Raw genomic sequence first — 13,310 nt, 5'->3', positions numbered from 1 at the left:
TTTCATTTTCGGCCGATAATTGAAATTCTCACAATTTGTATGTGTGTGTATATTATGTGTGTAAACAAAACAATAACAAGAAAAGAAAGAGGGGAGTGAGGCAGTGAGAGGTGGGGCCCTCAATTCTCTCTCTTTGTTTCTTCACATGTTTATATATATATAACTTACTAATATATATATGTCCATTATATTACCTACTAATATATATAGATATTATTTACATATATATAATACTATTATAATTTTATTTAATTAATTAGACTTTTCTCAAAATATCCATTACGTCCCTCCTGAATTTCCTTAATTAATATAAGTTGCTCCCAAATTATTATAACAAACTCCAATTTAATCCGTTCAAGTTTTATTATATTCTAATTATGGCCCATAATTTATGTACTAATTAACTAAGTTTCATAAAAATTTACCAATTAATCCCCCAATTATATATTATAATCTTTAGGGCGTCACAATTCTCCCCTCCTAATAAAAATTTCGTTCTCGAAATTTAACTAACTTACCGGTTCAGGGAATAAATATGGTATTTCTCTCTCATGTTCTCCTCAACTTCCCAAGTGGCTTCTCTTAGAGAGTGGTGACTCCATTTGACCTTCACCATTGGTATTTCTTTATTTCTTAATTTCTTTATACTCCGGTTCAAAATTTCCATTGGCTCTTCCACATATGTCAATCCCTCTGATATCTCCATCTCTGGCTCATGCAAATTATGACTAGGATCAGGATCGGTATCGTCATACCATAGATACGTGAAACACGTCATGTATCTGCGATAATTCAGTCGGTAATGCTAACCGATAGGCTAGTGGTCCAATTCGCTCCAAAATTTCATATGGCCCAATATATTTCGGACTCAACTTTTTCCCTGCTTCCCGAATCTTAAGATTCCTCTCCATGGTGATACTTTTAGAAAGACTTTTTCCCGCACTTCGTATTCCATCTCTCTATGATGCTTATCGACGTAACTCTTCTGCCGATCCTGTGCTGCCTTCAAAAACGTTTTAACTGTTTTTATCTTGTCGACTGTTTCTTGAACTAATTCTGGCCCTTCAAGCTAAATCCCTCAATATCCCAACAGATTGGACTTCGGCACGTCCTTCCATACAAAGCTTCATATGGAGCCATACAAATACTAGAATGAAAACTGTTATTATAAGCAAATTCCATCAGTGGTAAATGATCATCCCAATTTCCTCTGAATTCAATTATGCAGGCTCTCATCATAATTTTCTAATGTCTGAATCGTTCTTTCTGACTGTCCATCGATTTGAGGGTGAAACGCTGTACTGAAATGCAATTTTGTACCTAGAGCCGTTTGCAAGCTTCCCCAGAAATGAGAAGTAAATCGAGGATCTCTATTAGAAACTATAGAGGTAGGAATGCCATGTAATCTCACAACCTTTGAAACATATAATTCGGCAAGCTTATCCAAGGAATCATTTTGACGGATTGGCAAGAAATGTGCAGATTTAGTCAGTCTATCAACAATCACCCAAATAGCATCATGTCTTCTGAACGTATGTGGTAACCCAATGACAAAATCCATCGTATTCTTTTCCCACTTCCATTCATGTATAGTCAAAGGATGAAGTTTACCAGCTGGTGCTTGGTTTTCTGCTTTTACCTGCTGACAAGTTAAACATTTCGCTACAAACTCTGCCACATTTTTCTTCATTGTGCACCACCAGTAATAAGGTCTCAAATCCCGATACATCTTGGTACTGCCAGGATCCATAGCATACGGTGCGCAGTGCGCCTCGCGCATAATCCCATTCTCAACTCCTCTACGTTTGGCACGGATATACGTTTTCCATTGAACAATGTACCATCTTCTTGGATTATAAATTGATCGCTCTTTTCTTTTTGCACCTTAGCTTTCATCCTTTGTAGATATGGATCTCTAGCCTGTGCATCTTTAATTTTATCCTTAAGGGAGGGCTTCACTTGTGTCGTAGCCAGTAGAATATCACCACAAATGCTAAAGTGTACATCCATAGCTCTGAGGGCAGTCAAATACTCCATGTTATAGCAGATCAGACCCGCAAGTTGGTCCACCGTCTTTCTACTCAAAGCATCTGCTACAATGTTTGCCTTTCCGGGATGATAGTCAATGGTGCAGTCATAATCCTTCAAAAGCTCCATCCACCTTCTTTGTCTCAAATTCAACTCTTTTTGTGTTGGGATATACTTTAGACTTTTGTGATCTGTAAATATTTGAAATGTCTCCCCGTATAAGTAATGCCTTCAGATCTTCAATGCATGTACTATGGCTGCTAACTCCAGATCTTGGGTCGGATAGTTTATCTCATGTGGCCTCAACTGCCTCGAAGCATAGCTATAACTCTCCCATGCTGCATCAAAAGACACCCAAGTCCTTGTCGTGAAGCGTCAGTAAATACCACATATCCTCCATCCCCAGACGGCAAAGCAAGGATAGGTGCTGAAGTGAGTCTCTTCTTCAACTCCTCAAAACTCTGAGCACATTTTTCATGCCAATTAAATGGTGCATTCTTATTCAACAAGTTCGTCAGAGGTTTTGCGATTATAGAGAAGTCCTTTACAAATCTTCTATAATAACCAGCCAATCCTAGAAAACTCCGGATCTCCGACACATTTTTAGGTGGTTCCCATTCTAAAATAGCCTTAAGTTTTACTAGATCAGGTTGTACCCCTTCTTTGGAAACAACGTGCCCCAAAAAAGCAATTTCCTCCATCCAAAACTCACATTTGCTGAATTTACCGTACCACTGTTTCTCTCTCAGTATCTGTAAAATTGTCCGTAAATGTTGTTCATGTTCCTCGGGACTACTCGAATATATCAAAATATCATCAATAAACACAATGACAAATTGATCAAGGAATGGTTGTAACGTTTTTCTCATCAGAGGCATGAAAGCTGCAGGGGCATTCGTAAATCCAAATGGCATAACAACAAATTCATAGTGGCCATACCTGGTCCTGAAAGCTGTCTTTGGGATTGAATCTTCCTCAATCCGTAGTTGCGAATATCCTGACCTCAAATCAATTTTAGAGAACACAGTGGCACCCTTTAGCTGATCAAGTAGATCGTCAATCCGTGGCAGAGGATACTTGTTCTTGATTGTGATTCGGTTCAGCTGTCTATAATCGACACATAATCTCATACTCCCATCCTTCTTCTTTACGAATAATACTAGTGCTTCCCACGGTGAAATACTAGGTCGGATGAACCTTTTATCCAATAGCTCTTCTAACTGCTTCTTTAATTCTTTCAATTCTGACGGAGCCATTCTATACGGTGCAATTGAAATAGGTGCCGCCCCAGGAATAGTATCATCTATTTCAAAGTTTACTTCTCGATGAGGTGGTAGTCCAGGTAATTCATTAGGAAAAACATCAGAAAATTCCCTCACCATTGGAATGTCTAGTACACCCGGACTAACTTTCATGGTATCGTGCACACTGGCTAAATACACCTCACACCCTTCATTAATTAGATTAAAGGCGGTCACAGCAGAAATTAAGAAGTTAGGTATCACTCTTCTTTCCCCCACTATAACGTCTTCATCTGCCCATTGATTTCAACCATCACCTCTTTTGCTTGACAATCAACTAAAGCATGATAACTAGCTAACCTGTCCATCCCCAGAATGACATCAAACTCCCTAAGGTCTATTACAACCAGATCTGCATATAAAGTAACACCCTCCACCACTATTGGACAAGATCTCACCACCGTATTCACTAATACAAATCCACCAGCAGGCATAGACACATATAAATCATGTACAAATGGTTCTATTTTAGCATGTACATGAGATGCAAAATCACGTGATATAAATGAACAAGTAGATCCTGGATCAATCAATACATGTGCACTAGAATAGCAAATAGAGAAGGAACCAGTAATACCTCGGGTGCCGTAGGAGCTTGTTCTTTTGTGATTGCATACACCCTGGCTTGTGGTTGAGGCTGACTACTTTGTCCTGTTGACGTCATGGAAAGATTCCCGCTACCTCGACCACCTCTACCTCATCCTCTGCTCGTACCTACCCGTTGTGAGTTTTCTCCCACACTGCTAAACTCTGAAGTTTAAGATCCTCTGGAATTATCCCTACATGTAGGACAATCCCTCCTAATGTGTCCTGGATGATGGCAACAATAACATACAATTGGTTGAGCTCCCAAACATTCACCAATATGTCTCCTACCGTAATTAGCACAAGAGGGAATAGATCTTCCACTGAACTAATCGAAGTAGGCCCGCCTCTACTCAAAAATACTGAAGAAGACCTGCTAGTCTGACCTACTCCTCAGCCTCTGAACCAACCCCTCTGTGAACCAGAACCCTTAAAGGAAACTGCACTAAAGGAACATCTAATGGTGGATTCCAATCGACAACCAAATCTAGGTTATTACCCAATTCCTGATCTTGAGTTGAAGACTGCAAGCTATCATGCTCGTGATGTGTTTCTGCTTGATGGAAAGCAGGGAATAAAACAAGCTAGGGGAGATGCTATGATTAGAAAATCAGTTTCTTCTTCGTGTAGTAGTGAGGTTCCTTCTAGGGCTCCTTATGCAAAGCAGGTAGATTCTGAAATAAAGAGATTTTCCAGGGTCTATTTTTGTGTGTCACTTGTGGGGTTTTGTGACTTGCTTGTATTGCTATTGTCCGATCGACAGAAGCAACTACTCATTATTTATTGTCAACTGACTGCAGCAAATTTAACTATTGGGGTGCTGGTAATGATGACCAGAATCACATCATGCAAAGTTTCCTAGCACAAACCTTGGTTCAGGTATTTTCTTGTTCATTTCGGAAATGATCTCTTGAAAATTTATAATTTTATAAGAATTCCTTTTCTTGTAAATTATTGGCTACTTTTTCTAAACTAAATCAAAGTTCATATTTCAATGATAATTTGCTTGGCAAATGAAGTAATCCTGAATCAATAATGAATAATGTGTAGGAATCAGGTTTATCTCATGTAACGAGCATTAGCTACTCTTGTAGTTGTGAAATTCTATGATTGTATGCCCATAAACTAAAAATTATCTGTTGGCTATGCAACCATCCCATGAGGATAGCTCCAAAGTTTACGGTGTGAGCCGTAGTAGTTAATGGCGTAGAATGGCGTGCCCCATGGTGAGAGGCGCTAAAGGCGCTGCTCATTGCCATTCTTCTACTATGGCGATAGGCTTTGCCCTAGCAACACCATGGTGCGAACCTGGGTAGGTGTACAATATAAATCATAGACCTTCTGGATGACCTGGTAAGAGGCCAATTCCATTTCCCATTCTGAATGACCGTATGTAATAGAGCATCCTCGTTAGTGTGGGTATGAGCTGGGCTATTGGGGAAACTCACGATAAGAGCCCCCATAGGATGCCAGGATCATGCCACATGGATATCATCCCTCCCTCCAACCCCATAATGTATATGTGGCTTCAAACTATTGCAAAGAGCATTTTCCGCCGACCCCATGCGCCTATCGTGGGGTCCACCGTCCAAATAGATTTGCCCCGTAGCCTCATCACATAAATTCAAGTAACCCAAATATATCCAGGTGATTTAGTAGCAATCCTCTAGATATGTCGGCTTATAAGGGTTCGATTTAGGGCCGTTATATCCATAAGTCCTTGGCCTCCTTCTGCTGTTGGATGACACACCTACTTCCATGCAATTTTGGGATAACCCATGGTCGAGGTTCCTTTCTAAAGAAAGCCCCTGAACCTCTTCTCTATTTCTTTAATGATCCCTCTCGGCAAAATAAATTCCATCGCCCAATATATTTGAAGTGCCTTGAGGACTGATTTGAGAAGTTGGATCCTTACTGCAAAGGACAACTGGACTCCATCCCAGCCTTATATAGAGATAGTAAGCCTGGAAGATATTGGAGAAAAACCAAGGTAAGTCACCGGGAGTCCCCTCCTGAAATCCAAGAATACCAAGAATCTTGTCTCGAACACGCTGAACCGATTTTGAGAGAATAATCTAACTTTTTACTACATTACTATTAAGACTAGATAATGTAGCAAAAATACTTCAATCCCTCCTTAACAATCGAATGGAACCCTCATCAGCGCGGCGGAAAAGAAGTAAGTCATTTGCAAACAAAAGTTGAACAAGTCTTGTCTCACCACATCGCCGATGATAGAGGAAGTCGTTGTCACTCTCAATTCGCAGGTGGAGTATCAACCCAAAGATTTCCATCACCAAAGCGAATAAGTAAGGGGACATGGGGTCCCCCTGCTGTAGACCATGAGCCCCTGGAAAGAAGTCATGGATTCTCCCATTGAGGGCTATCGAGAAGGATGTGGTCATAAGACACTCCCTAATCCATCCAATAACTATCTTTGAAAAGTTGAATAGCTCCAACGTCGCTAAGAGAAAATCGCACTCCACCATATCATATGCCTTTCCCAAATCAACTTTCATCACACATCTAGGTGGAGTATGCTGCTGATTATATCCCGTCAGTAATTCCTATGCAAGTAAGATATTGTCCCTAATTTTGCACCCCAAAAAAAAGGCATTTTGCACCGGATTAAATAGTTTTTCAAGTACCAATCTAAGATGCTTCACAGGAATCTTAGTAATCACTTCGTATAGAATGTTACAACATGAAATAGGACGAAAATCACCAACAGATAAGGGATTGTGTACCTTAAGAATCAAGGAGATAAGCGTAGAGTTAATCTGCTTCAATAACCGTCCCTTTTGAAAGAATTCCAAAATTGCATGACTCTGAGGATTTTGAGGAATGTCCATAATAGATGGATCCTTTCCCCAAGAATATGAAGCATGCCCCATATTCTGGGTGGACCGATGACCTGGCCTAGCTCCGGCGTCCTATTTATAGGAGTCGCTATCCTTTCGGGATATAACAACTTCCATATTATAAGCATCTAAATATTAGTTATTAAAACCACAAATCATCATAAGAAAAATTTTTAAATAAAAAGTAACTGAAAAAAAAATTAGAAAGTTTGAAAACAATAAATTGAATGATGCACAGAAAAATTCTAATTAGACACTAGGAGTACCTAACACTAGTATTCTGCAAAATGACTGTATAATTAATCTTTAATGGCCTTTCCAATTCTAATTATTTAAATATTATATACAAAACAAGAGGCATTTTAATTATTCACACCATAAACTTTGGAGCTATGAAGTCTCATGGGATGGTTGCATAACCATAAGGTTATTTTCAGCTTTATGGGCATACAACAATCATAGAATATCACAAGTAGAAGAAGTAGCTAATGCTCGTTACATGAGATAAACCTGATTCCTACACATTATTGATTCAGGATTCCAATCAAATTTTCAATGAAATATGAACTTCGAACTAGTTTAGAAAAGGTAGCCAATAATTTTACAAGAAAAGGTATGCCTGTAAAATTATAAATTTTCAAGAGACCATATTTCTGAGTGAAATAAGAAGAAAATACCTGGACCAAGGATTGTGTTAGGAGACTTTCCATGTATGATGTGATTGTGGTCATCATTACCAGCACCGAATAATTAAATTGTGATTTGCAATTATTACAAAGTACATTGGTTTATTTCCCCACAACAACAATATGCAATAGGTCATGACCTTTAAAACCATTAAACCCTTTACATAATATTATGCTTCAGAATGATTCCTGTATAGACTTTACAAATACTGAAGTTCTCCAACAGAATCTGAGATGGATGATAAATACAAAACTCCGTAAAGAATATCACATTGTGCATATTTATATGACTTTGTGTAAAGTGTAGAAAATGTAACTGAAAGAAATTAACTTATAAAGTTCTCATTAGAAGAGTTCAAAGAAAGAAGGAAGACAAAAATGATTTGTTAGTTAACCATGATTGCCAACCTCGCATACCTGGATAAACCTCGTTCGAAGAGTTTAAAAGAGAGATGGAAGACAAAAAGGATATGGAAGTTAACCATGATTTCCAGCCCCATGTACCTGGATAAACCACATTCATAGGCCAGGAAAGATTAGTGTTGAACAATTTATATACTTGTCTATATGCAGCACGAATGGCTTCTGTAACTTTTAAACTCAAGCACAATTTGCAGTTTAAAGTTTTACCCTTGGGGGAGAAGGATCCTTGTAAGCAGCACCACTGCTATATACTGAACTTGCACCCTGCTGATATGTCCATCTAAAAGGAATAATCCATAAAATAAAAGAGAACTATAACAATATAGCATTTAAACATTTGTTACTATAATTATTGCCAGTGTCATTGGTAAAATAATATCATGTCTAGAATCTATCACTTCTGAACGAAAAATAGTGGTTAGATAAGGCAAAGCATGTCAAAATAAAGGCTTTTACATAGGATTTTTCAGATAGCCATCAAGAAATGTGACAATTTTTAAATAAATTAAAGATATAAGGAAAAGACTCTTGCAATTTTTTTGAAGTTATTGCCTCCCAGACAAAATAAAATACTATTATTCCCTATTATAAATATGTAAACGCTATGCTTATCAAACTCCCCAAACTTAAACCAATGCTTTTCCTCAAGCAAAAGTCTGACACTGCAAAAAAATATGTTCTCAACTTTGTGCCAATAATTCACAATAACAAATGTAACCTATGCGTAGATAATCTCAAAACACAAATGCAACACGTTATGCAAATGCTAACTTATCGTAGCGAGAGTAAGAGGCCAATCACATCACAACATTGTCTCGCCAAGTAGAGAGTAGAACAATCAAGCTTCCACAAAATCATAGGTTTCTAAATGTCACCATATTCGTCGCTTCAAGACAATACCCTTTATCTCCTTATTTATGCCTAAGTTGGGACGATTTTTGTTGTTCTTTCTTTCTTTTGGCCACTAATGATTTTTTTTTTATTTTTTCTTCCCCTTTTGTTTTGTCACGGCTTTTATGTCCTTTCTTTTTTCCTTTATTTTTGCCCGTGACTTGCGTTCTTTAGGCCGTATTTTGATCTTTTGACGCGAATGACAACACTTGTGGTGAAGGCACCCGGTTACTCAACCAAAAAATGTTTTACCTAAAGTGCTTTACATGCTCATGGCTCTAGTCACTATTTTACGTGAATAACAACATTTGTGATGAAGTTACCCAGTTACTAAGTGACCTAAACCAGCGGAGCAGATGTAATTTTCCTTTTTTTGCTATTCTTTTTTTTTTCAATTCATGCTAAAAGGAATTTCTTCGGGGAAGGGCCTTTCAATTTTTCAAAATGATGCATGTCCCATGTTAGGCTTATAAGGATCAATTGGGTGGCGTTTTGACAAAAAGTTATGATTTCAGAAGAACTCCTATGATTGAGTGGAAGCAAAGATATTCCAACTCTTTTTCCAGCAATTTAAAATGCATGAAATTAGGCCTCAACTACTCCACATTTACTCAAAGCAACAATCACATAACGCAAGAGCACATTCATGTCTCAATCTTATGCTTCCTAAACCACATTTATTCGTCAAATTATCAACTTTCATTCTAAATAAACCCGAAGAAAAAAAAAACTAGTTTGATAGTATCTGAGAAAAGAGCATAAAATGGAAGTAGTTTGATAGTATAACAGACGACAAAAAGGTAGAATTCTTACATTTGAAATGGTTTATTGGGTTCTTTCACATCAAAATTGGCATATGATAAGTTCCATGTAGTTTCAATTGAACCAAGAGTCTAACCCCAAAATGCTAAACTATCATATTGACACCCCAAAATGCTAAACTATCATACGTTCATACTGACATTCCAACAATCAAATATGTCTAACCAAACTCGATATACCATAAAGAGCTATACATATTGCTTACTTGAATGAGATTACACTGAAGTACATCTGAATCAAAAAGATGAGAAGCACCCACAACAGTAAATCAATTGGAAACCATCGAAAAACCATCCAAGAATATTTTTCAAAAGAACAAACTTGTTAGATATAAAGAAAAGTACTGCACCATAGTGAAAAATGATGAATATCAAGATTTCAAGATAAAATTACAAACGCACATAAGGAAACATGTCTAATGAAATAAATGAAGAGTGGGAGCCAAGAAAACATTTTACCACCATTATCACTTTGCAAAGACTTTCTACTTTCTTTGATCATCATGTGTGTTATTGTTTTCAAAGCCCTAGCCATCCCAACACAGCTGTAGTATTCTGCCTCGTTGCCACCTCATACACATTCCATTAGTGGCTACCATGCATGAAGAAAAATAAATAAGTTTGCAATTCCTCAACCAAAACTACTGCATGTTCATAAGAGGACGTGTATTGTGGGTCTTTCGGCAATTTTGAATAAAATAAATTACAAAGAGGCTTACTTCTAAGGCTTTGATGACTCCTCAAGCTCTACCGCCTTCTGCAACTATTCCTCCGAACTTTCCTTATACAAGTCTACAAGTTTGCTCACCTATGTGGTTGAAAAACATTCAAATACAAGCCAACTGTCAAATGCATGTATATGGCAAGAGTCACAAGACGTCTGTACGTAAATGCGAAACACCAATGCAATGCTTAAAAGAATTGCATTAAAGAGATAAGTAAGAAGGCTATCATATAACTAAGAAGAGAATGAATCATTACAAATACACAACACACAGCAGACACCCAAAAGAAAATATTATTCCAATAAAGAGAATTAGAGATAGGTGCATTAAGGGAAAGAAACTTTGCTAACAATTATACTTTCATATTAGAGATCATGTAAAATATAACAATCTAGTGAACTGTTAAAATATTAAAATTATCCAAAAATTGACTGATTGACTTTCACATGCTTTCTCGAAAACTGATATTAGTTTTCTTATTTTTTATCAAAATTATCATTCCTCATGCTAAAAGATTCACACGGTGGAAACAAAAAATCTGCAAACAACCACATGCAACCACAGATCCACAAAAGTTCACATCCACCAAAAATATTTCGATTTGAATAACACCATAAAAATAAAACAATTACATAAATATAAACAAATTAAGGAGCTAAAAAGATACTTACATAGATATAAATAGAGAAGTCGTCGATTAACTTCTTTCCTTGTTTCTTGACCTTCTTCTCTGGTGCTTTGGTTTTTTAAAACCCTAAAACAAAAATAAAAAATCAAGGTGAAAAGACTACACAAGTTTGTTCGTAAGAAGGACAAGAGAAACAAAGGAGGCTAGCTCTATGGAATTTCCTGTAGTTTCACAAGAAGAATCTAGCTATATAAAATTACTATTGTTTCCAATATGACAGAACCCTAAACTTCATGTAGGGAGTTTGCAGAGTGTCTATCAGAAATCAAGATATTGTGTTAACGAAGTTTTTCTTACCTTTGCTTGAGAACCTCGTAATTCTCTTCTCTTTGGCTACCACCAATAAGTTCCCCATCTAGCAAGCACAAGTGGTCAAATTATTGAAAATTCATAACAAGCTTTATCAAAGAATTACCCATAAGATTTCAATCTACTTGGAAAAATAATGTATTATAGAGAGAAGGGGAGAAAAGGAGAGAGAAGAATAAGAGCCTACCTTAGGTACAAGCACATCCATTGCAGCAACAGTTTTATTTTCTTCATTGACCTTCATAGTTTTGGCTATGCTTGCTTTTGGATGGTTATAGACAATATTTGTTATCATAATTTGGGAGAAAATCAATCACGTATAAGGAATGAGTTGATGAATTGAAGATGATGGATAGAAGATATGGCAAATTACCTTTCATGTTCAGAAGCTAAATTTACCCCCCATTCTACTTTATTCTCAAATTTCCTCACTTTCGCTGCTTCCTCAAGAATGGCAACTGCCTCACAGTAAGCGACTCTGTGAAACTTGGATTTTGCAACCATTTCAAGTCATCGGAGGGCAGCTTTATCAATAAATTTGGTCATGATCTCCATATCGCCATAGCAATAGTCAAGCAACCACTGGCAAAGAAACCTGACATATGCTTCCGCATAGTTCATATTATCCTACAAAAGTGTCAACTCAATTATCTGCTATGCTAGAGCATACTTGGAAGAATTTAAAAAAGAAAAACAATAGCCAATTGCAAGTTTCTGGGATAGCAACACAATGGTTGTTCAGTGTCATTTTTAAAGAAATATGGATTAGTAATCTGGCCGTTTAACTGTAGCTATAGATGAGGAAAAAGAATCTGTTGGTATAGTTACAAAACAAGTAGATTTTGATCAACTTATCCTATCCAAAAGGATAGGAAAATATTAGCAGCAAAATGAGGATATGTTGCATCGAGATAGATTTTTTACACAATTAGTCATTACAGTGCACACAAAAGTTTTCAGTGTGCATGCATTTGTCCCTATAAGATCATTTCTATGTATTTCTCAAGGAGTGGAATATGTAGCATGATAGACAAAAAGTTGAATTGCTTTCTTTTTCATGTGTATCCAAAATTATGTACGACTACACAGAAAAGCTTACACTTAGCACACCTTTATATCAGCAAATGCTATCTCAGGTGCACCACCATCCAAAATTCAGCAAGCTATCTTGGGAGTATGAGATTGTTCTGCTCGAAATGTTGGCCCGATGGTATACACACTACTAGAGCAAATGCATATGTTTCAATAGTTAAAAAATGCTTTCCTAGAGAAAACGTCTTCAGCATAATCAATTTTTCCATCCCTCTTGAGAATGCCACCACCAAGCTTCTATCTCTCAGCCAACTTGTACCTTTCATGTAGCTTTGAGAGGTTCTCTTTAGCCTTAGTAAGCTCAGCAACAGCGGAAACAATTTCCTCCTTACTTACTTTACCAAACTTTAGCTTGGCTACTGCTTCTCCTTTCTCCTTGACAACAAGCTCAGCAGCCTTTATGTCAGATTCTCAAGGAAGAGGGTTCTCTTTTAGCTCCTCTAATTTTTCTGCGTCACTTATTATTATTGTAACTTGAAACATCTCCACCCTCACAATCACTAGTTGTGGTAATAGGAGTATGCACATAAACGAAACCATGCTCCTGGAAGAATGTGTGGGTAGCATATGCCAAGGCAGTTCGGATTCTAGCAACTGCAGAAATCTACATGACCAAAAGAAATTTATTCGAAAAGGAGAACTAGGAAAGAAAATTTGCTAACAAATTTACTTGCATATTAGGGACCATATAAGATATAACAATCTAGTGAATTTTTAACAAGCTTTGTTCCAACAGTCCAACGTGATCTGTATTAAAGGAACAACATTTTGTTTTCCAAACTATAACTAAGGGGTTTAGGTGTAAAATTTGAATTTTTTAGGGGTGCAAGTGTAGTTTTGGAACTCTTTTTTTTTTGGGGGGGGTGGGGGGTTGGGGAGGGGATTGGAGAAGTGTAGTTT

General features: G+C 37.2%; 1 pseudogene; it reads right to left on the bottom strand.

The window, feature by feature from the left end:
• On the bottom strand, positions 7,939 to 13,098 carry LOC105164518 (annotated as a pseudogene).

Source organism: Sesamum indicum, linkage group LG6 (assembly GCF_000512975.1).
Source record: "Sesamum indicum cultivar Zhongzhi No. 13 linkage group LG6, S_indicum_v1.0, whole genome shotgun sequence".
In the NCBI taxonomy this organism is placed as follows: Eukaryota; Viridiplantae; Streptophyta; class Magnoliopsida; order Lamiales; family Pedaliaceae; genus Sesamum; species Sesamum indicum.
This window is presented reverse-complemented; position numbering and strand designations above follow the sequence as displayed.